The sequence below is a fragment of the Staurois parvus genome, unplaced genomic scaffold, assembly GCF_062004578.1.
Source record: "Staurois parvus isolate SC_StPar_1 unplaced genomic scaffold, SC_StPar_1.0 ptg000175l, whole genome shotgun sequence".
NCBI classification, from domain to species: Eukaryota; Metazoa; Chordata; class Amphibia; order Anura; family Ranidae; genus Staurois; species Staurois parvus.
The window spans coordinates 9114263-9140364 of NW_028317971.1; the positions used below are offsets into that span (position 1 = coordinate 9114263).

Here is a 26102-nt window from a genome sequence, read left to right on the forward strand (position 1 = left end):
CTGTCTGCCGCAGTGGCAGACAGTATAGCTTATTAATTTGCAGGAATCTGTGGGGGCAGGAGCTGGAACATGTTACACCCTAAATACTAGTGGAACATGTAACATGTTCCAAAGGTGAACTTAACCTTTAAAATCTCTGGCCTGCCACATTTTGCACTGTACACTCCCCTTTGCAGCCTAAGCGATGGAAGAAGGTGGTGTGGTCTGATGAATTCAAGAATGGTTTGAGGAGTTGACTTGACCTCCAAATTCTCCAGATCAATCCAGTCAAGCATCTGTGGGATTTGCTGGAAAACAAGTCTGTCCATGTAAGCCCCACCTCGCAACTTACAGAACTTAAGGCATCTGCTAATGATAGCTTGGTACCAGATACCAAAGCTTACCTTCAGAGGTCTAGCAAAGTCCATGCCTCGGAGGGTTATGGTGGGTGGTCATAATGTTATAGGGTGGGTGTGGGGGTGTCTGCGTGGGGGGTTTATTAATTATATACACATACACACTATATAGATTGATTTTACTTTAGGGTGATTTAATTAACAAAGCATTTTAGGAATGGATGTTTTTACATAATTACATTGGTCCAGTTTGGTGGGGTGGTGATAGCATACTCTCTACCTCATCCATAAAATGCAAAGCTTTCTCTGAATGGCCCTCGTGCCCAGTGGCCAACCTCCTGTGTTCACAATGCAGCAGAGCTGCAGATTGGAACAGAACCCCAAAGCTAGTGGAGACCACTGGAGGAGTGATTTCCAATTTCTAGAGGGATCCCGAAGGACTTGTATATGCATAGTTACATGTATGCTGGAACAATGTAACTATGTAAAGATCTCCTAGATTGTAAGCTCGAAAGAACAAGGCCCTCGAACCCCTTGTGTATTGTTTTGTTACTGTATTGTCTCATGTTCTGTCCCCCACTATAATGTACAGCGCTGAGCAAACCTTCTGGCGCTAAATACTGTATAATAATAATACCAATATCTGAATACTTCTTTAGGTTTTATTGGTCTTGTATATTTTTTTCTTGTTTAAAGTTAAACGGAGTCTTCTGAGCAGGGGCTGACCAAAGTCTCTTTGCACAAAAAAGGTAATATAACCAACATTTATCTACTAGTTTAGAGACTGATTATACTTGATTTCAAGATGGCAAGAAGTCTGACACTTCAGAGTTGTGTGTCACAGTTTGGAACCAATGGAGAACTGCTTTGTGTTAGGGCTTCTCAAAACAGGTGCAGATGTCTTTGGCTTCCAACTTAACATGCATGAAGCAAGCAATGGATGGACAGCTTAAGCGTGGTTGTAAACCTCAGACATGTAAAATGAACATATCCTTCTATAGTGTGTACTTGTCTCTAACCAGGGTACTAGGTGTCATTTTTGTCTGCTGCCTCCAGAGGAGCTCTCAGGATTAGTCACTTCTGACAAGCTTTCCTGACACCAAGAAAAAAGGTGACAGGGGAGAGATCTCCAGCATACAGCCTGTGAGACAGCCTCAGCTCTGTTCCTAGGTTCTGTGTGAAGAGAGTGTGTTCCTTCCCGACAATCAGCTCTGCAGTGTTACGTCAGCACTCTATCTGCAGTCTTCTCTACATCCATTGGCAGGGGGCAAACAGGTACAACCTATGTAGGAAGATGTGTTTCATCTCTATCACAAGGCCAGTCAATTTAGTGGGTATATGTATGGATTTAATCTGCCCATACACTGTTTATCTAACCAGCAGGCTGAAAAAAAAAAAACCAAAAAACAAACATGGACCCAACTACCCCATCCACACATTTGAGGTGACAGTGGGGAAGCTTTAGGCTGTAAAAACACACTGATCAGTGATGCCATCGATAACCTTCAGCACTGATTGAATCCAACAAGACGGTTGTACAGAAGTCAACTGGTAGACTGACTTTATTCAACCAAAATGCCTATACAGGAGTTGAGTTTGGTTGGGCCCTGCTCAACCAGATGAATTTCATTCATGTATGACTGGCTTTAGTTTTAACAGGACTGGAAAGTTTTCCACAGAAAAACATGGATGCAGTTTTTGGTTTCCTGGCTGTCATTGAGATACTTTGTGACATGAAAGTAGTAGACATTAAGAACGCCATTTTCCAACCTTCATTTGCATTTTCTCTTTGGACTGCGGCTCATCTAGCATTTTCAGAAGGCAGCCAACACTGGCAGCTCTAATTTTTCTCCCTAACAGGCATACTTTAAATATCTCAAGATCCATGTCACAATCAGCATACTGCAACAGTGCCACAAGTCTTCTTCCATCAAGATGCCATACAACAAGGCAGAAATGTTTATTAAAAGATAAAATTAAATATTTATGCTTAGTAAAATATCTGCTGCTTTACCCGGTTCACACATCTGCAGCCGTGCGGGCCGCATTTTGCGTGGAAACAAGAGCCCATTAATTTAACTGGACTCCCGTACCCCTGCAACTGCAGCCCGCACGGGAACCGAGGTTCCCAGTATGGTTGCGATTTCCAGTGCGGGTGGCGTGCTGTTAGAATTACTGGGTCCCGCATTTCTCTGTGCGGGTGGTGCGGCTACAGGTATTTTTGTACAGGTCCCGCAGCTGCACCACCCGCACATATGTGGTCCTAGCCTTGAGTGGGGGAGGGGCGTTTTGGGGGGGGAGGCCACCCCCAAATCATTTACCTCAATTACTAGACATGCTGGGAAGTTAAATGCTTTAATGCAGGTACTCTGCTGGTGAGGTCTCTGCTCTTGGTAAATGTATTTTAGGCTTGGATCACACCTATGATTTTTGCTTTGTTTTATAATGTTTTTTGCATTGTGCTTTGCGATTTTACATGAGCAGGTTTCGTTCAACTTTTTTTTTTTTTTGTTAAAGTGGAAATGTTTTTGTTGCTGGGCAGAAAAAAAAAAAAAAACACAACACGTGTTTCGGCAGCTTCTCCATTGAAATCTATTGTAGTAAAAACGCTGCCTTTTGTGTTTAAAAAAGTCCCCGACCCTTTCCAAAGACACAGCAGCTCAAAAAAGCAAGGATGTGAACATGTCCCATAGGAAAACATGTTAAATGGACTGTAGAGTGTTTCTGCAAAAAGCACTAAAAAACGCATTGGAGGAGAACCAGGGGGCTAAGCCACTGCCTGTCCCCACACAAAGAGTATTGTCTGTCGAGGAGATTTTCCCTCACTTCCTTTGCTGAAGACAACAAAATAAGAGGAATGCCTTGTCACTGGAATAGATGTCACAGTTTGAATATTTTCCCTTCACCAGGTAACAACTGTGATATTTTGGATTTTCTACTGCTTTGTGTCTCAGTGACAATAGCCACCAGCACAAACAGAGGGTGAACCTGCCAAGCAGGGAAACAGAAATATATCCTGAACAGATTCTAAGCCTATTCCTTTCTCACAGTACAGCTACCCTTGTAGTATATCTACATTTTAAAAAATGAACATTTGTTATCTATATCTTATAAGGAACATCTAGAAAAGCATTAACTGTGTGCCTAAGCAGTGCCCTGAAAGATTTACCTCTTGACTTGAATGCCCCTTAAAATCAATACAGAAATATATCTGCTGTGCAGAAGGTACTGCTGTCTGTCTACTAACCTCCCGAGATTCAGTGACGTCACTACAATGCTGATCAATGTTCTCCTTGCTAGAGAGAAACCTGCAGAGTTCATCCAGCCTGTGCTTTGATTTACAATTTATACATGCTATTAAAAAATATCAGGTGATGGCCATAATTATCCTAATAAAACCAGGAAAAGACATTCATATAAGGATAACCCTCTCCCACAAAGCTCTCCATATCAGAGGGATGTGTTTTGTAGTCCACATAAATAGCAAGTAACAATGAGGAAAAAACAAAAAACACTGCTGCAGGTCGATCCCCTCTTCCACTACCCCTCACACACTGAGGTGCTGGCCTTGTCGGCAGCCGACTTCATAAGACAAGAAAACATCCAATGGTCGGTTCGATAAAATCATCTTTATTACAAAATTCTTTGCATAAACTACTTCCAAAAACCGTGGGGAACACAGTACTCCAGCTAATGCGTTTCAGCTGAGACTAAGTGATGATGGAGCGTGAACTGCGTTAGCTGGAGTACTGTGCTCCCCACATTTTTTGGAAGTGGTTTAGGCAAAGAATTTTGTAATGAAGGTGATTTTATCGGATGTGCGACCATTGGATGTTTTCTTGCCTTATTTAGCAGGGAACAATGCTAACTGCTCGCAATAAAGATGCAGAGTAAAGGGAGTTAGAAGTTGCATGAACAGCTATATTTTTTGCACTTGTCAAATGGGTAAAATAAAATGTATGTATTTATGTATTTTATTTTTAATCAATAAATGATGTTTTTTTATGAGGAGAGCACTTTATTTCCTTCTTTATTCAGAGTATATTGAAAACATTCCACCAAGGATTGCTGAGGATGATGGATTGAAAAGCCCCAGTGGTCCAGAGGAAGCCATCACTCTTGTGATATAGGGGACCCCACTACAAGGGGCAGGCGCATTAGACCTTGTGAGGTCTAATAAAAAGGTGTGAGCATATCACTGCCATTGGATGGGTACCTACACGTTTTGATTATATAAACAAAGAACATACATTCAGTATATATATATATATATATATACACACACGATTGATTATACAGCTGGATTATTGGACGTAGAGGATTCTTATTAAAATATATGGACATGTGGAATTTGGAACAATCCACACCAATAACTGTGATTAAACAATGACAGATACATTGTGTTGATATAAACGCATGTGTTATACACATTTTATATTTTCACATAAACACATATGTTACACTTATGTCCACTAAACACACTTTTTTTTATATGATTTTGTTTTGCATTTATGTGATATTGCACGACACAATAATTTTTCACTAGGAGTATTTGTACTGTGCAGCACTGAGTCGCTTATACAGTTTTAGGTTTATTAAAATGCTTTCAACGGTATATTTAATAGAGCAAATTGAATCAAAAAAGGAAAATGTATTGTTGGAATAAATAACCCCCCCCCCCTTTCAATAGTGACATTTGCAATAATAACAACCCCTTACCCTCAGTGTTCAAAAGGGTAAAAAAAAACCTCCTAATTTAGCAGGCAGCTACATACATGCACTCCCACTGCTTCCTTCATGTTGACGTCTGTCTGGAGATCATTCCACCCAACAGGCAGTGCCCACATAGTAACAATGCCTTCCTGACAATCTGGATCCTGCAGGACAAGCCACAGACATTGCAAGGCAACACCCAAAATCCCTGGACTACTGAAGAGTACGTAGCTAGGACCTCACGAGTGGCAGAAAAAAGGCCTCAGGGGTTTCATGTAGTCCTCGGCCCACGATTTGTAGAGCCCTCCACTAGAGGAAGCTTCCAGTGGATCACACCAATTTTTCCGTATCCCTCCAGCCACATGGGGAGTGTCTCAGTAAATTGGCCAACTCATGGCTGCCATGCCAAGCTGACGTCACCCTTGCCTAGGCAAGAATTGAGGAAGTGGGAGCAAGTACCTGTGAAGCTAAAGGAACCAGCTCCCAGTGAAAAAAAAAAAAAAAAAAAAAAAAGTTTGAAAATTAAGAGCTAGGGGGGTTGGAAGAAGATAAGTGGCACCTCAATTCTTGGGTGGATGTCAGCATCAAGCAGATCTCTTTTATATTGCTGACATAAGACGACATTCCCAATTTTTGTAAGCCCATGCAGTGGGGCTGTGTCCGCACTGCATAGGATAACTGCTTGTTTTGTACCAGGGACTAGGACACTGGAGATATACTTACCTGACCCACTGATCCTCCCTGCACAAGACCGGTCCCCATTCCCCCCCCCCCCCAGTTCAGCGGTCTTGTAAATGGACTGTTCCTGATGTCAGCAAGCTCAATGCACGCTCCATAGACAGGAACAGTCCACCACTGGGCCATGGGGGAGTGCGCTTTTCAGAGGATCGGCGCATCATTTGACTATGAGCTTTGTGCCCACCCCCAGAAAAGATGAGCAGTTGACCCCACTCTGGCTATCTCCTGCTCTGGCCCTTTTTAGATGATCCCTGAAAACCCTTCTCCTCAGAGAAGCAAATCTTGCCCCTACCCAACAACTGTACTTTTTTTTTTCTCCTCCATCAGCTCATCCCCCAGTGATTACCTTTTGTATCACCTGACCCTCCCTCTTAGATTGCAAGTTCTAGGGAGCAGGGCCCTCTGATTCCTCCGGTATTGAATTGTATTGTAACTGTACTGTCTGCCCTCATGTTGTAAAGCACTGTGCAAACTAATGGCGCTATATAATTCCTGTATTATATTATTAGAAAATCATTTTTATTTCTGTCCATCCAGTTCTGGAATTTACATAGCTCTGATAAAACACAGTCCTGTCTGGCAGGAGAGGAGATCTATTACAGGAACATCAGGGGTGTGGAAATTTAAGAAAAAAAAAAAAAAAACTACTCGTCCAAGGGACTTATTGGAGGACCCAATCTACTTGTCCCTCAATACAATCTACTTGTCCTGAGGGGAAAAAAAAAAAAAGATTCTCAGAACTGAAAATACAAAAGATTTTTTTTTTTTTTTTTTTAAGGCAGAGGTGCTTTTAGGAATGTCTAGGGCTTTTAAAAATGAAAGGGGCAGTATGATGACTTAAACTAGTTATTTTTTGCTAGAACGCCCAAAGAATTTTTATAAAGCAGAGGTGGGTTTTGCAATTTTTTTTATGTCACACGGCATTTGCACAGATGTTTTTCAAACAATTTTTTTTTTTAAAAATACACTTTTTTGGAATTTTAATACAAAAAACACAATACATGACCGATTTTTTGGTAATATATAAAAGATGATGTGACTCCAGGTAAACAGATACCAAACATGTTACGCTTTAAAATTGCACACGCCCATGCAATGGCAACAAACGGCATAAATTTTACTATCCATGGGTGATGCTTTAAAAGCTTTTACAGGTTACCACTTTAGATTTACACAGGAGCTCAGGTGCTAAAATTACTACCCTCGATCAGACGTGCAGGGTGATACCTCACCTGTGTGACAATCGCTGTTTGCATGCATGCGGGACTGATGCATGCATTTGTTTCGGTGCGCAAGCACGGGGGGACAGGGGTGCGTTAACGTTTAAAAAAAATAAAAAATTATTTATTCACACTGTCACTTTAATTTTTTTTTTATTGCTTTTATTGCTGTCACGAGCAATGTAAACATCCTCTGTGACAGCAAGAGGCAGTGATAGGAACTCTTTATGGAGAGATCTGGGATCAGTAAGACCCCATATTCCTCCTCTGCTCTGAAAAGCATTTGATCACACCAAGATTGGTGTGATCAAATGCTTTCCATTTTTAAAATTGGTGCCGTTTCCATCCGGAAAAGTGGTGCTGGTCTTTGTCTGCCTCTATGATCAGCCAGCAGAAGTTATATGGTTATTCGGGTGTCCCGGATGGGATAGGCTCTGTCTCCCCTCCCAGTGGATATTTTATAAAAAGAAAAAAACATACAATAACCTGCAGATAATCACTAACAAGATTAATTAAAAAAATAAAATACAAAGTTAAAAATAAAAGATAGATATATATCAATCTGATTACAGTTCTCTGCAGAATAATATATCTCTTATTTTATTTTTAACTTGTATTTTATTTTTTTTTTAATTAATCTTGTTTATATACATCACCTGATTACAGTTATCTGCAGAATTATGAGATATTATTCTGCAGAGAACTGTAATCAGATGATTGATGTGTATATATATATATATATATATATATATATATATATATATATATATATATATATATATATATATATATATATATATATATATGTGTGTGTATATATACATACATACATACACACACACATACAAATAAATTCCCTTCTCCCACTGGTCCAGCTGAATTGCCTTTTCTGGCTTCTCCTTTCTCCCTTCATCTATGTCAGCCTATCAAACTTATCAATACGGAGGAACCATTTAAATAACTTTTGTCTACAAATAATGAACACTAGTGTGATGGTCAGTGGGAAGAATGCCCCCTACACTTATGGTTACTGGACAGAATGACTCCCTTACAGATAGCTAAAATGATCAATGGTAATAGTGGGAACTTATCTGAGAGGTAGAAATTGCTCATTGCTCAAGGGAACACCTAGCAGCCTCTGGAGGAACCGTAGGGTTCACAGCACCCTGCCTCTCAAGGATATCAAAATGCCTGTATGGGTTGACGTCAGTTAGAAAGTGGTAGTTCCTAGGCAGGCTGCCCAATATAATGCCCACAAGTAATGATGAGCCTCGAAGAATAAAAGAGCTGAAACGTAATGGGACAGTAAAGAACTATAAATGATGCTAGATGTTCTTCAGCTAGGAAATGAGGCAGGCCCTGACTTGCTGTAGCTTCTAATGCCCACTGTAGGTAATTTCAGTACAAGAGAGGAGCCTGCACCACTGTGCAAAACTGAAGCTAAGGCTGGAGTTCAAGTTTAAATTTGTCTCCTTAGAATTAATTCCATAGGGTGTAGTGTAAAAAAACAATGTGATCGTCATCAAGCTTGTAATTGTTCTATGAAGCCTGAGGTGATTAAATGTAAGTCAGGAGCAGATGTGCTGGGATAAAACCAGCATCTCCAACAAAGTTACAGCATAAAAAAAGAAAGTGTTGATCCAATGACACCTGTGAATGTAGAATTACTTGGATGTTCCGTGTTTGATTCTCCCTGTATCACAGTTTCCTATCTGTATCTCCAATTACAGCTCTGCGTGTCTTTTCCACTGACAAGTGAAACAAGAGATAGTTTTGAGAACTAAGGTCTTATGTCAAATTAGCATTTAGTTGCTGCTTCTGTACGGAGCCAATGCCTCTGTCAAGTTAGTCCCGAATTATACATGTAGACAACAAATTTGATGCTAAAGATCTTGAATGTTGGTCACTTTACCTCATAACACACATGCAGTATTGTTCTCAATGCCAATCATATTAACATGAGCAGTGACAATGGAACAATGGAGCCAATGTGTGAGCTAGCCAAAGACCGCTCACATTTCATTCAAATCCTTGAAATTCAAACTGTGGGTGGCCCTGCTGACACCATCCAGCTTAAACTTCCTTGAGAAATCAAAGGTGCTGAGCAGAACAAAACACTGGCTGAAGAGTGCCAGCATCCAAACAGTGTGACATGCTCCAGCATCCCCCTCAACAGCAGATGGGGTTCCTCATCTCCACAGTCACATTTTAAATTAATCATTCATTCACAGCAATCTGTGAATGAAAAAAACTACAAGTACCATCTGTCACCACGGCAGACGGCTTGTAGTTCTGAGGCTCCATTTACAGTAGGGCGTTTCAAATCGGAGGCGGAATCACCGCAAATCTGCCCACGATCTGAAAGAGTTAAAATGTGCGATCGCATGTTCAGGTGCCACTCATTTTAATGGCACCTGAAAACGCAGGAGTTTTTGTCACAATCAGACCCTTTTTTGGGCGTTGCATGTCCCGGGATTTTGCTTGCCACGCCGCAATCGCAGCATAAACTCTGTGTTTTCAGGTGCCATTAAAATTAATGCCGCCTGAATACGCAATCAAGCGGTTTCACACTTTCAGAGCGCATTTTAAAACCGTGGGCAGAATCACAGCGATTCCGCCTGCGATTTGAAAAGCACTAGTGCCAATGGAGCCTGAATTAACTACGAGAGCACTGATGGGCACCCTGGTAGTTCATTGACACTTCCTTCAGCTTTCTAACAGAAAGCCATACAGAGGCAGACAAGGTTGGAGGAAGTGTATGCAGGAGCCTGATCAGAGTGCAATGCTTTGCAGGCTCATTGGGGCAAAAAAAAGAACAAATGCATTTTTGGTTGCAAAAATATTTGCATTTATTATTTTATTGCACAAAGATGAACTTAGCCTTTAAAACGGCCCCTCCCCCTGCCTAACACTTGCTAACTTGTGTAATAAAGACACCCCTAATTACATATTTTCAGGCTGCTCGGTCCAGTCATATGATCATATGTCAGCCAGTGGTGGCTTCAGGGGAGAGGAGGGAGCGCCAACAACAAATGGGCCACAGACGCCTCTGGGTAATGTCACCGTTCCAGGCTTTACTAGTGGTTGGCCTGATAATAGGCAAATATATATATATATATCTCTTAAAGGATATGTTCACTTTTGTAACATGTTACATCTGTATTTAAGGACCTTCTCCCTGTACCCACTGTTACTATTTAAAAACAGTGTGGCCAACTCATTCATTCACAGAGTTCTATAAGCGGACTACAAGTACTGTCAGCCACTGCAGCAGACAGCTTGTAATTCTCAATTAACTACAAGAGCACTGGTAAGGCTCTAGTGGGTTCATTGCTTCTTCCTGCAGTTCAGTAACTGCCTGCATGAGAGATATGAGCAGACAGCTGACAAAGTCTAGAGGAGCCTGGCACTGCACCCACAATCAGCAGATCATGGGTACAATGTTTAAGAGGCTTTTTTTTTCGTTCCACCAGAGTTGAAAGAAAAATAAACTGTGTATAATAAACTAAAGTGATGTTGATAAAGGGATCTCTACTGCTGTGTCTTTGTATTCTGACTGGGGAACTCTCTCTCTCGCCTCCACCAGAATACACTGATAAGCACTTGCAGCCATTGGCTGCAAACACTGATCGAATGCTGGTTTTCCACTATGACCATTGAACAAAAGCTGCCCATCAGGCAGGCTCCTGCTGAACAGAGAAGAGTACACACATTCTAAAAGCCAAAAGAACCTGATGTCTTTTGGAACCTGTGGACCCAGCTTTACACAGGTTATAATGACCATACATTGTTAGAGAATTGTTCGAAGATATGCTCGATCGTTTGACTTTCGAAAAGTTAGTGAGACAATTTTGATTATCGAAATGCAAAGTTTAATGGCAAAAAAAAAAGAACCATCATGGCGGATTTTTTGATCCTAAACAGATTTTAAAAACATAAGTAGTGGAATTGATCTAAGAGTCTGAAAAAATCTATAGCGCATGCGTGTTTTAAAATGTAAACGCAAGTGTAATCGAAAGACAAAAAAAGTACCATTTAATTATCAATCAATAACAGGTCAATAATTGGGGAACAAATACCGATACAATATGAATATAGAAGTGCAGCCCGAAAATCACATAAAATATATAAAGTGGAACAGTAAAGGGCAGCATATATGAATAAATAGCCTTGCGTATATAAAAATTCAAGAAAGTAGCAATAAAGTCCGCAAGTAAAAAGTGCTAATCTGTGCAATAAAGTGAATAAAGTTCGTGACTGCATATATCAAAATGATAAATATTATTCATCCAGCGTCTGTTAATCATAAAAACGTCCCTAAGTTGATTATGTGCAAAATCGCCAGATGCAGAGTGTGAATATTCACATATGGAATCCACCACCTTGAATGGATGTACACTCAGCAGAAGATATATAATATAATGCGTATATCATGTCACATCTGGAGGTGCAGCGGCAGCCAAAGGGTTAATCCTGCTGTATCATCCGGGTATAGATGGAAGGGGAGTCCATTGTCCTAGGGAAATAGCTCAACCACAGGAGCCAAGAGTACGAATATAGTGTAGTACTTTATTAATAAATCAAAACTGTCATTTCCATAAAATTCCACGTGTATATAATGTATACAGATACCAAAATGGCCGCCGTTCCGTCCTTCAGCAGCGCCGGCGTGACGTACCCGAGGATGTGCATAAGCACAAAACGCATCAGGTGGAGCCTACACTGCTGACGTCATGCTGCCAAAGGACGCAGCGGCGGCCATTTTGGTATCTGTATACATTATACTCCACGTGGAATTTTATGGAAATGATACAGCAGGATTAACCCTTTGGCTGCCGCTGCACCTCCAGACGTGACATGATATACACATTATATTATATATCTTCTGCTGTGTACATCCGTTCAAGGTGGTGGATTCCATATGTGAATATTCACACTCTGCATCTGGCGATTTTGCACATAATCAACCTAGGGACGGTTTTATGATTAACATATGCTGGATGTAGATTTATCATTTTGATATATGCAGTCATGGACATTATTATTAATTCACTTTATTGCAGATTAGCACTTTTTACTTGCGGACTTTATTTATTGCTACGTTCTTGAATTTTTATATGCGCAAGGCTATTTATTCATATATGCTGCACTTTACTGTTCCACTTTATATATTTTATGTGATTTTAGAGCTGCACTTCTATATTTATATTTTCATTGGGATTGTTGCCTATACCTTAAGTGCTAGCTGTGTGTGTGTATATATATATATATATATATATATATACACACACACACACACACTTATTAGCGCTCTCCTGTATATTTTGATTATAAATACTGATACAATGATGGTGGGGAAATATATTGATACAATGATGGCGTTAACGCATGCACATTCAACAGATCTTTATATATGGTTTTTTTCAAATGATTTTCTAACCATGTATGGCCCTCATTAGTTAGCATGCATACGATTTTTAAAGCGAGAACTAAACCCAACAATTTAACGGTTTCAAAAACCACTTACAATCCTGGCATATCAGGAATGTATCTGTCACATTTGCTTGTGTTCTCTACCAAACTGTCAAATGGCTGGAGTCATAACTGATCACATGTGCAGCATCATAGCAGTTGCAGATCAAACAGAGGCCACCATGTCCGCTTCCTTGGCTGGAGAGGATGGGGGGGAGGGTGTAGTTCAGCAAGGTGTATAGCCAGCATTCCAATTTATAAAAAAAAATAAATGAAGGATAGGCAAAGAGGGGGCTCACCATGACCAGATCCCAGCTGTCACTTCCTATCAGAGCTTAGTAAACAGAATCATCCCCCCACCTTCACACACAAGCCCTTCTACTGAACACATTGGGAAATAGGCATTCATTCATTCTTCAGGTGACACTGTCATCCACTGAATCAATGACAGATAAGATGTCCACATACATAGCAAATGTCACCCACACAAGAATAGAGGAACAGGATGCAGCCTGCTGCCATGCATTGTGTGGCTGTACATTACAGGAGGCCTTGACATGTAATGACACCATACAGAGGCCTGCACCACATTTCTGGCTGGACCTCCACTCATCTAACATGGATCATACCATGTAGGAAGGGGGGGGGCACAGCGCGAGGTCAGGCCCCCACTCCCCATTCCTCCCAGTATATAATTCACCCCAGTCCCGACCTAGAGAAGACATGGATCCTCCTGCTGGTGATGCAGCAGGTACACCCACTATAATGTCCGTGCCCCCACCTCCCCTATACACACAGGTCTATGTATACACTCCAATACACAGAGGGGTGTATCTACAGATCACAATACAGACACAGCCCCCTAGACTAGTATGGCCCTCTCTGCTCATTGTAAGCACTGAGGCCGTCCGCGCACTCCGTACATCCCGCTCCTGCACAGCATGCATGCGCACGGGGCCTAGCGCGGCCTGCAGCCTCCTCCCCGCCTTTTCTGAAGCCCCCGGCCGCCTCCCCGCTCCCGCTGCGCTCCCCGGCCAGCGCTGTGCGGGGCGGAGCTGCTGGCAGAGCCCCGGAGCCCGAGCTCCGTGTTGCGGCTGCGCCAGCAGGGCTGAGATAGCTGGAGATTGCGCGGTAGGGCACTCACCTCAGAGCGGCTGCGCTACACCGAGCCTGCGCCGTGACACTCTGACTGGGACCTCTCTGAGCTGCAATGGCTGCGGGAGCCCACGCTGCACACGGCCAGGGCTGGAGGAGCTGCGTCACCGCCGTCATGACGTCCTCTGCCTCTTGGTGTACGTGACGTCCACTCCCGGCAGCCATGTTCGGAAGGTGTAATGTTGCCCCGTGAATAGAATGTTCAATGGGGCAGGGGAGCTGGAACAATATTTCATTCAAAGATATATATATATTAAAAAAATGAGGTTTACCCTTACATACAACCGGCCCCAGTTCACAGAGGCCATTGTTACAGGGTGGTCCGGCTTCGTTCTGACATTTTATCAACTAATCTACTGTGCTGATTGGTTCTGAAGTTCTCGGAGGCGTGGCTTTCGCTGTCACCATAGCAACCGCTGCAACAGTTGAATCCTCAGCAACACAGGAGGCAGAGTCTGTGAGAGGAGCGGAGAGCCGGGCCGGCTGTGTGTATGTATTCATTGTATGAGGAAGGGGAGCACTGCACCCCACTGTGAGAGGATGGAGGTCCGAGGGACGGGGCACAGCTGACTGGAATGTATTATATTAGGACACTTCCCTTCTTAGTGTCTCCACTCTGGTGAATGGGTAACAGAGACACCTTTGGTCAGCAGCGTTGTCAGTCTGGAAGGGGGGGGGGGAGCTCAGCTCAGACTTCATAAGCTGGCACAGCAGTTGTTTATATTTTTCCTTTAGTGAGACGTTTTCATAGATGAAATCGTTATAAAGGTCTTTTTTTAAATATAACAAACATGATGTGCAGTACGTATCTGCTGTGTGCAGTGGTATTGGCCAGAGTGGCCCTGAACCTCCTCTTCTAGGGGGCCCCCCCATGGTGCTTGCGTTTCCTCCTCTTCTCTGTGCGCCTCTATAGCATGCCCCTTCCTGTAGGGGGCACTCATGTAGGCTTGGTCCCGAGCTGGGCTGTGTGCATCCATAGACACCCACAGCATGGCTCAGCCTTGCTCTGTCCTCACAGGATTTGATTGACACCAGCAGGGGTCCCACTGTCAGAAAATAGCGCAGCGAGGAAGATCCGTGCATCCACATCACCTGTGTTGATCTAATGATATGTCAGGTTTTTTTCATTCAACTCAGATACGTGTACCCTCCATCCCCAGAACACACACAGATACGTGTACCCTCCATCCCCAGAACACACACAGATACGTGTACCCTCCATCCCCAGAACACACACAGATACGTGTACCCTCCATCCCCAGAACACACACAGATACGTGTACCCTCCATCCCCAGAACACAGACAGATACGTGTACCCTCCATCCCCAGAACACAGACAGATACGTGTACCCTCCATCCCCATAACACACAGATACGTGTACCCTCCATCCCCAGAACGCACACAGATACGTGTACCCTCCATCTCCAGAACACACACAGATACGTGTACCCTCCATCCCCAGAACACAGACAGATACGTGTACCCTCCATCTCCAGAACACAGACAGATACGTGTACCCTCCATCCCCAGAACACACAGATACGTGTACCCTCCATCCCCAGAACACACAGATACGTGTACCCTCCATCCCCATAACACACAGATACGTGTACCCTCCATCCCCAGAACACAGACAAATACGTGTACCCTCCATCCCCAGAACACAGACAGATACGTGTACCCTCCATCCCCAGAACACACAGATACGTGTACCCTCCATCCCCAGAACACAGACAGATACGTGTACCCTCCATCCCCATAACACACAGATACGTGTACCCTCCATCCCCAGAACACAGACAGATACGTGTACCCTCCATCCCCATAACACACAGATACGTGTACCCTCCATCCCCAGAACACACACAGATACGTGTACCCTCCATCCCCAGAACACACACAGATACGTGTACCCTCCATCCCCAGAACACACACAGATACGTGTACCCTCCATCCCCAGAACACACACAGATACGTGTACCCTCCATCCCCATAACACACAGATACGTGTACCCTCCATCCCCAGAACACAGACAGATACGTGTACCCTCCATCCCCAGAACACAGACAGATACGTGTACCCTCCATCCCCATAACACACAGATACGTGTACCCTCCATCTCCAGAACACACAGATACGTGTACCCTCCATCCCCAGAACGCACACAGATACGTGTACCCTCCATCTCCAGAACACACACAGATACGTGTACCCTCCATCCCCAGAACACAGACAGATACGTGTACCCTCCATCTCCAGAACACAGACAGATACATGTACCCTCCATCCCCAGAACACACAGATACGTGTACCCTCCATCCCCAGAACACACAGATACGTGTACCCTCCATCCCCAGAACACACAGATACGTGTACCCTCCATCCCCAGAACACACAGATACGTGTACCCTCCATCCCCAGAACACAGACAAATACGTGTACCCTCCATCCCCAGAACACAGACAGATACGTGTACCCTCCATCCCCAGAACACAGACAGATACGTGTACCCTCCATCCCCAGAACACAGACAGATACGTGTACCCTCCATCCCCATAACACACAGATACGTGTACCCTCCATCCCCAGAACACAGACAGATACGTGTACCCTCCATCTCCAGTACACACACAGATACGTGTACCCTCCATCCCCAGAACACACAGATACGTGTACCCTCCATCCCCAGAACACACACAGATACGTGTACCCTCCATCCCCAGAACACACACAGATACGTGTACCCTCCATCCCCAGAACACACACAGATACGTGTACCCTCCATCCCCATAACACACAGATACGTGTACCCTCCATCCCCAGAACACACACAGATACGTGTACCCTCCATCCCCATAACACACAGATACGTGTACCCTCCATCTCCAGAACACACACAGATACGTGTACCCTCCATCCCCAGAACACACACAGATACGTGTACCCTCCATCCCCAGAACACAGACAGATACGTGTACCCTCCATCTCCAGAACACAGACAGATACGTGTACCCTCCATCCCCAGAACACAGACAGATACGTGTACCCTCCATCCCCAGAACACAGACAGATACGTGTACCCTCCATCTCCAGAACACAGACAGATACGTGTACCCTCCATCCCCAGAACACAGACAGATACGTGTACCCTCCATCCCCATAACACACAGATACGTGTACCCTCCATCTCCAGAACACACACAGATACGTGTACCCTCCATCCCCAGAACACAGACAGATACGTGTACCCTCCATCCCCATAACACACAGATACGTGTACCCTCTGTCTCCAGAACACACACAGATACGTGTACCCTCCATCCCCATAACACACAGATACGTGTACCCTCCATCCCCAGAACACACACATATACGTGTACCCTCCATCCCCAGAACGCACACAGATACGTGTACCCTCCATCCCCAGAACGCACACAGATACGTGTACCCTCCATCCCCAGAACACACAGATACGTGTACCCTCCATCCCCAGTACACACGCAGATACGTGTACTCTCCATCCCCAGTACACACACAGATACGTGTACCCTCCATCCCCAGTACACACACACAGATACGTGTACCCTCCATCCCCAGTACACACACAGATACGTGTACCCTCCATCCCCAGTACACACACAGATACGTGTACCCTCCATCCCCAGAACACACACAGATACGTGTACCCTCCATCCCCAGAACACACACAGATACGTGTACCCTCCATCCCCAGTACACACACAGATACGTGTACCCTCCATCCCCAGAACACACACAGATACGTGTACCCTCCATCCCCAGTACACACACAGATACGTGTACCCTCCATCCCCAGTACACACACAGATACGTGTACCCTCCATCCCCAGTACACACAAAGATACGTGTACCCTCCATCCCCAGAACACACACAGATACGTGTACCCTCCATCCCCAGAACACACACAGATACGTGTACCCTCCATCCCCAGAACACACACAGATACGTGTACCCTCCATCCCCAGTACACACACAGATACGTGTACCCTCCATCCCCAGAACACACACAGATACGTGTACCCTCCATCCTCAGAACACACAGATACGTGTACCCTCCATCCCCAGAACACACACAGATACGTGTACCCTCCATCCCCAGAACACACACAGATACGTGTACCCTCCATCCCCAGAACACACACAGATAAATGTACTTCTCCTAAAGTGGAACTAAACCCTCATTTTCAGCCAAGGAAGCTGCCATCTTAGCCTCGGTTTGATCTGCAGTTGCCATGGTGCTGCATGTGATCACTTATGACACCATTCATTTGATGGTTTGACAGTTTACTTGAGGGTACAAGCATATGTGACAGTTACCTGTTTTCTGAAACCATTAAAAAGATGGGTGTAGTTCTGCTTTAAACCCCTTCTGTACTCCTCCTAAGGTAGGTTCACGTCTATGCAATTTTATTGTGTTTTTTGAAGCAAAGGGACTACAATCCATGTAACATTATTTCCTGTGGGTCCCATTCACAGATATGCAGTTTCCTGCAGTTTGTTTTTGGAAAGGTGTATGGACTTTTTTTCATGCAGGACGGTGCATTTTTGACCCCATAGACTTTAATGGAAGCGCATCAAAAATGTACGTACATGCATTTTTGGTAGGGTTTTGTGTTTAACAACCAGTCCACTCCTACAAAAAAATTGCATGAAGCATGAAAATGCATGAAAAGACAGAGCACAGATAGATAAGAATGTACATATCTGCCTATGTGTTTATTCCATTTTGTCTCTTTATGTGTAAGCCTGCATAACTTTCTCCTTGTCTGCATGCACACATCTTTAGTTTCCCTGCTTTTGTTGATACAGATAATATTACAATCATCGTCTCTACTCAGTTCTCCTTTAGTGCAAACAGAAAAACACTGTAATAAGAACCCTACAATATGAAGAGAAGAGGAGAGATAGTAACAAAAGGGTTTACTGTTCCCTGTACAGTGATGGTAGAACACAACACCTTTACTTCTATGTATCTAAAATCTGAACATCCACAATAGTCATAAAAAAATGTAGGTTCCCGGACATCTCAAACAAAGCAAGATACTACATAATAGTGTTATATGTACCCTAATTACATTTGTAGCATAAAATGTTATAATAATGCAGAATTGTAGGGAAGGAGGTAGACCCACACATGTATTACTGTATATAAATTTACAGGGCTCGACAAATCCCAGGCGTCAGGGCGCCATGGCGACTAGAAATTGTATCCTGGTGCCTAGGTTCATACGGTGCCTCCCATTGACTTCAATGCACAAAATGCCTCCCATTGACTTCAATGCAAAAACGCATCCCATTGACTTCGATGCAAAAACGCATCCCATTGACTTCGATGCAAATCCGCCTCCCATTGACTTTAAGGCAAATCCGCCTCCCATTGATTTTAATGCAAATCCGCCTCCCATTGACTTTAAGGCAGATCCGCCTCCCATTGACTTTAATGCAAATCCGCCTCCCATTGACTTTAAGGCAAATCCGCCTCCCATTGACTTTAATGCAAATCCGCCTCCCATTGACTTTAAGGCAGATCCGCCTCCCATTGACTTTAATGCAAATCCGCCTCCCGTTGACTTCAATGTAAAAATGCCTTCCGTTGACTTCAATGTAAAAACGCCTCCCATTGACTTCAATGCAAAAACTCCTGTCAATAGCAATCCTATGTGAACACTTCTGCATCTCCGCATTCCATTCTACTCTACTCAATAATTTGTGAGTCTGGAACGCACTGCTACAAACTCACATAGGACCCTCTTTGTAATGGCACTCAAAACACAATGCGTGTAGATTGCATCTGTGTGCACCACCTCAATAGAAACACATAATATCTAGCCTATCACTGGAATCTGTGAGTTTGAAATCACATTTAGAATTGCATATGTGTGAACCAGGGCGTTTCCATTCACACCTGGGCATTTTGGGATTGCGGCAGAATCACTGTGATCGCAAAATGCAGGTTCAGGTGCCATTATTTTCAATGTAATCTAAAACATAAAATTGGCAAGATATATATATATATACACAGTTGTGTTCAAAATAATAGCAGTCAGACATCACTAACCTGATCAATCACTGTTTTTGGTAGAAATGATATTTCTACATGGCAAATAATTTACTAGCAGGTGTAGTAGAGTAATAGAAATCCAACAGACCCAACAGTCATGACATGCATGCTGCTGATTCTGTGTAATTGAATCACTAATTGAAAGGGGCATGTTCAAAATAATAGCAGTGTGGAGTTCTATTAGTGAGGTCATTCATTCTTTGAAAAACAGGTGGCAATTATTGCCCTTATTTAAGGAAGGAAGGCAGCAAATATTGTACATGCTGGTTACAGTGCATTTCTCTCTGAAATTCTGGGGAAAATGGGTCGTTCCAGACATTGTTCAGAAGAACAGCATACCTTGATTAAAAAGTTGATTGGAGAGGGGAAAACATATAAAGAAGTGCAGAAAATGATCGGCTGCTCAGCTAAAATGATCCAAATGCTTTAAAATGGCAAAACCTGAAAGATGTGGAAGAAAGCGAAAAACTACCATTTGAATGGATAGAAGAATAGCCAAAATGGCAAGGACTCAGCCAACAATCAGCTCCAGGAAGATCAAAGAAGGTGTAAAGTTACCTGTGAGTACTGTTACAATTAGAAGATGCCTATGTGAAGCCAAGCTATCTGCAAGAAGCCCCCGCAAAGTCCCACTGTTGAAAACAAGATGTGCTGAAGAGGTTACAATTTGCCAAAGAGCACATTGACTGGCCTAAAGAGAAATGGCGCAACATTTTGTGGACTGATGAAAGTAAGATTGTTCTTTTTGGGTCTAGTGGCCGGAGACAGTTTGTCAGACGACCCCCAAACACTGAATTCAAGCCACAGTACACTGTGAAGACAGTGAAGCATGGTTGGGTAAGCATCATGATATGGGGATGTTTCTCATACTACGGTGTTGGGCCTATTTATCGCATACCAGGGATCATGGCTCAGTTTGAATACATCAGAATACTTGAAGAGGTCATGCTGCCTTATGCTGAAGAGGAAATGCCCTTGAAATGGGTGTTCCAACAAGACAACGACCCCAAACACACCAGTAAACGTGCAACATCTTGGTTCCAGACCAACAAGATTGACGTTATGGAGTGGCCAGCCCAATCCCCGGATCTTAATCTAATAGAAAACTTGTGGGGTGACATCAAAAATGCAGTTTCTGAGGCAAAACCAAGAAATAGAGAAGAACTGTGGAATGTAGTCCAATCACCCTGGGCTGGAATACCTGTTCACAGGTGCCAGAAATTGGTTGACTCCATGCAACACAGATGTACAGCAGTTCTCAGAAACAGTGCTTATACAACTAAATATTAATTAAGTGATTCAAAGGAAAGCAAAATCTTCAAACAGTTTTCAGTTTATATCGTGAATGTTTGAGTTTGTAAAGAAGAAAACAAACACTGCTATTTTTTTGAACAGTCTAATATTCACTTTTCTTCAATTTGTTTAGAGGAACAACACAAATTTGATCTATTTTTCTTCATGTTTTGATTTGGAACAGAATGTGTAGTGTTCCCAATGCATTTATGTGTATGGAAATAAAAGCTATTAGAAGGATTTTGAGCTTTATTCACTTTTTTCAACACACTGCTATTATTTTGAACACAATTGTGTAAATATATATATATATATATATATATACTGTACACACCAGGGGTGGACTGACCATTTGGAAACTCGGGCACTGACAGGGTACACTTTATTACCAAAAGTATTGGGACACCTGCCTTTTACAAACACACACACAAAGTTTATTGGCATCTGATTCTGTAGGGTTCAATATTGTATAAACACTATACTAAGTGTGTGTATGTATGTATGTATATATATATATATATATATATATATATATATATATATACAGTGGGGATCGAAAGTTTGGGCACCCCAGCTAAAAATTTGTATTAATGTGCATAAAGAAGCCAAGGAAAGATGGAAAAATCTCCAAAAGGCATCAAATTACAGATTAGACATTCTTATAATATGTCAACAAAAGTTAGATTTTATTTCCATCATTTACACTTTCAAAATAACAGAAAACAAAAAAATGGCGTCTGCAAAAGTTTGGGCACCCTGCAGAGTTAATATCTTGTACTGCCCCGTTTGGCAAGTATCACAGCTTGTAAATGCTTTTTGTAGCCAGCCAAGAGTCTTTCAATTCTTGTTTGAGGTATCTTTGCCCATTCTTCCTTACAAAAGTCTTCCAGTTCTTTGAGATTTCTGGGCTGTCTTTCACGCACTGCTCTTTTAAGGTCTATCCATAGATTTTCAATTATGTTGAGGTCAGGAGATTGTGAAGGCCATGGCAAAACCTTCAGTTTACGCCTCTTGATGTAATCCCCCGTGGATTTTGAGGTGTGTTTAGGATCATTATCCATTTGTAGAAGCCATCCTCTCTTTAACTTCAGCTTTTTCACAGATGGCATCAAGTTACCATCCAAAATTTGCTAAAATTTTATTGAATCAATTTTTCCTTCTACTCGTGAGATGTTCCCTGTGCCACTGGCTGCAACACAACCCCAAAGCATGATTGATCAAACCCCATGCTTAACAGTTGGACAGAGGTTCTTTTCATTAAATTCTGTGCCCCTTCTTCTCCAAACGTACCTTTGCTCATTCCGACCAAAAAGTTCAATTTTAATCTCATCGGTCCACAGAATTTGTTTCCAAAATGCATCAGGCTTGTCTATATGTTAATTTGCAAAGTTCAAACGATGATTTTTGTGGTGAGGACGTAGAAGAGGTTTTCTTCTGATGACTCTTCCATGAAGACCATATTTGTACAAGTATCTCTTTATAGTGGAATAGTGTACCACAACTCCAGTGTCTGCCAGATCTTTCTGGAGGGATCGTGCAGTCAAACGTGGGTTTTGAATTGTTTTTCTCACAATCCTGCGAGCTGTTCTGTCTGATATTGTTCTTGGTCTTCCAGATCTTGCTTTAACTTCCACTGTTCCTGATGACTGCCATTTCTTAATTACATTCCAAACAGAGGATATTGACATCTGAAAACACTTTGCTATCTTCTTATAGCCTTCTCCAGCTTTGTGTGCGTCAACTATTTTCAGTTTCAGTTTTCTAGACAACTGCTTAGAAGAACCCATGGTGCTGATTGTTGGGGCAAGGTCAGATGAGTCTGGGCATTTAAAACCTTTGAGATTGACATAACCTGGTCTTCCCAGATGATGATTGAGAACAATCCATGACACTGGCAGGTCTCAGCTTTGCAAAGGGGGCAGTGCATGCTATAAATTCTGCAGGGTGCCCAAACTTTTGCAGACGCCATTTTTTTGTTTTCTGTTATTTTGAAAGTGTAAATGATAGAAATAAAATCTAACTTTTGTTGACATATTATAAGAATGTCTAATCTGTAATTTGATGCATTTTGGAGATTTTTCCATCTTTCCTTGGCTTCTTTATGCACATTAATACAAATTTTTAGCTGGGGTGCCCAAACTTTCGATCCCCACTGTGTATATATATATATATATATATATATATATATATATATATATATACACACACACATACATATATACTATATTGTCAAAAGTATTGGGACACCCCTCTAAATCATTGGATTCAGGTGTTCCAATCACCTCCATGGCCACAGGTGTATAAAATCAAGCACCTAGGCATGCAGACTGCTTCTACAAACATTTGTGAAAGAATGGGTCGCTCAGGCGCTCAGTGAATTCAAGCGTAGTACCGTGATAGGTTGCCACCTGTGCATTAAGTCCATTCGTGAAATTTCCTTACTACTAAATATTCCACAGTCAACTGTTTGTGGTATTATAACAAAGTGGAAGCAACTGGGAACAACAGCAATCAGCCATGAAGTGGTAGGCCACAAAAAAAGACAGAGCGGGGTCAGTGCATGCTGAAGTGCACAGTAGGAAGAAGTCACCAACTGTCTGCAGAGTCAATAGCTAATCACCTCCAAACTTTGTGTGACCTTCAGCACAGCAACAGTGCGTACAGAGCTTCATGTAATGGGTCTCCATGGCCGAGCCGCTGCATCCAAGCCTTACATCACCAAGTGCAATGCAAAGTGTCAGATGCAGTGGTGTAAAGCACGCTGCCACTGGACTATAGAGCAGTGGAGACGTGTTCTATGGAGTGACTAATCACTTTTCTCTGTCTTGCTATCCGATAGGACTGGATAGAAGAACGGTACTTGCCTGACTGCATTGTGTCAAGTGTAAAGTTTTGCAGAGGGGGGATTATGGTGTTGGGGTTTCAGGGGTTGGGCTTGATCCCTTCGTTCCAGGGAAGGGAACTCTTAAGGTGTCAACATACAAAAACATTTTGGACAATTTCATGCTCCCAACTTTGTGGGAACAGTTTGGGGATGGCCCCTTCCTGTTCCAACATGACTGCGCACCAGTGCACAAAGCAAGGTCCATAAAGACATGGATGAGCAAGTTTTGGGTGGAGGAACTTGACTGGCCTGCACAGAGTCCTGACCTCAACCCGATAGAACACCTTTTGGATGAATTAGAGTGGAGACTGCAAGCCAGGCCTTCTCATCCGACATCAGTGCCTGACCTCACAAATGCACTTCTGGAAGAATGGTCAAACATTCCCATAGACACTCCTAAACCCTGTGGACAGCCTTCCCAGAAGAGTTGAAGCTGTTATAGCTGCAATGGGTGGGCCAACTCAATATTGAACCCTATGGACTAGGACTGGGTTGCCATTAAAGTTCATGTGCATGAAAAGGCAGGCATCTCAATACTTTTGGCAATATATTATTATTATTATAGTGTATATGTGTGTATATATATTACATTGAAACATCCCTCAAGAGTGAAGGACTCTATAGCTTGTAGAAACTATCATGCAGACTGAGCAGTTCATCCCAGAGGGATCTTTTGATGCACATATTGTAATATTCACAAATATTAGTGTTGAGTTGCAACAATATGTTATTCCCACAACTCTGAACCTATTAAGGCACACATGAAGGTTTATCATAATATGTAAACATCACATAAGTGCACATTGCAAGTGTGTTAGAGAGTACTTCAGCATGTGCACTCACAGCAGTGTATCTGTAATCATTTGTACCAGGTTGGAACATCCCCCATTAATTGCTTCTGGATTCCATCATACCAACTTCTCAGTTGTTATCTTAGAGAGATACTTGATGTGTATATGGTAACATCCACATTACAGTGGTTGCCAAAAAGCAGCCAACCTGCCCCAATGCAGTGTGACAGATGGAGTCACTCTCTGTCTGGGAGACACCAGGAAAGGAAACTTAACAAATGTATCAAGTCAATTTGCAAAAGTTCTGGAAAGAGGGAATGATTTGTTGCAGAAGTGATTCTGCAACTTCCACAAGCTGATACTTTGTCAAATATCCAATAACATGAAGCTAAAGGCTTGCTGCTCGGAAACAGAGATCTTTTTTTTCTAATATGTTGGGCCAGACCACAATTATTAAGCACGGTCTGGGTAAAAAGTAAAACTAAGACTTTATAGGATTCCAGAGACTAGAAAGGAAGTATTAACCAAAGCGATAATGAGAATGTTTGATTTGGGGGTTATTGAAGAATCCAGTAGTGACTGATCAAGCCCTACTTTCCTTAGGCCAGACAGTGACCGTTATAAACAAATAGGATATTAGCGAGCGCTACCTCAAAAATTAGCCGCTGGAACACCAAAAGGTAACCAAAACAATCCTTCCAATGTAAATAACAGAAAATTAGGTGCAGCGCTAAAATACGACAATATGCGTATTAAAGTGCAAATCATCACCAGAAGAAGATGCTCTGGTCATATGAGACCATGTATATCAGGATGGCCACCAGCGGTGGTGTGACGTCTCAATGCTGGCCATCCTGATATACATGGTCAGTGGTTTTTATATATACATTTTTTATACACCTGTCTTTTGTGGAAATAAAATCCCTTTATGCAGTATCACACTATGTGGTGTCTTTCATTGGGCTCTCCTTGTGAGCTCCGTCATTCGCAGAGCCCATCTGAGTGGTGACCCTACACGGTGATACACATTAAGGAACCCCGATAAACCTGACACAGACGTGACCAGACACTGTGACACCTGCATAAGGACCCTATGGTGTATAGGAACCTGGCCGAACCTGGGAGCAGATGACCTGATTTTACCTGATGAGACAGGAATAATCTCAAATGCGTGTTTAAAACAGACTTCTGGTGAGTGTGCATTTTGTTCATTTATTCACTTCATCTGTCACCCCTGGATCAGTTACCCATACACACTGGTTGTGATCTTGAAAGGATCCTCACGTTTATCTTGGGACATTTTGTCACTACCATTATCACCTTGGAGTGATATTCTTTGCACTTTATATATAATATTTAATATTTATTATCGATGTATTCATGTTCACATCTAGAAG

The 26102-nt window shown here is 42.7% G+C and overlaps 2 protein-coding genes across 5 annotated transcripts in view; one reads left to right on the plus strand and one right to left on the minus strand.

The window, feature by feature from the left end:
* The window catches only part of NRF1 (nuclear respiratory factor 1), a 101231-nt gene extending 87491 nt beyond the window's left edge, over positions 1-13740 (minus strand). For 2 of the 3 annotated variants that reach the window (XM_089676918.1, XM_089676921.1), the window contains exon 1: positions 13623-13740. The gene's annotated coding sequence lies outside the window, so the exon portion shown is untranslated. Of the gene's footprint in view, positions 1-12533; positions 13513-13622 lie in introns of those variants that run through there. The other variant, XM_089676920.1, reaches the window with a different exon arrangement.
* Positions 13741-13825: 85 nt separating this feature from the next.
* Positions 13826-26102, plus strand: part of SMKR1 (small lysine rich protein 1) — a 30033-nt gene continuing 17756 nt past the window's right edge. The window contains exon 1 of one of the 2 annotated variants that reach the window (XM_089676925.1): positions 13826-14122. The gene's annotated coding sequence lies outside the window, so the exon portion shown is untranslated. The remainder of the gene's footprint in view (positions 14123-26102) is intronic. The other variant, XM_089676924.1, reaches the window with a different exon arrangement.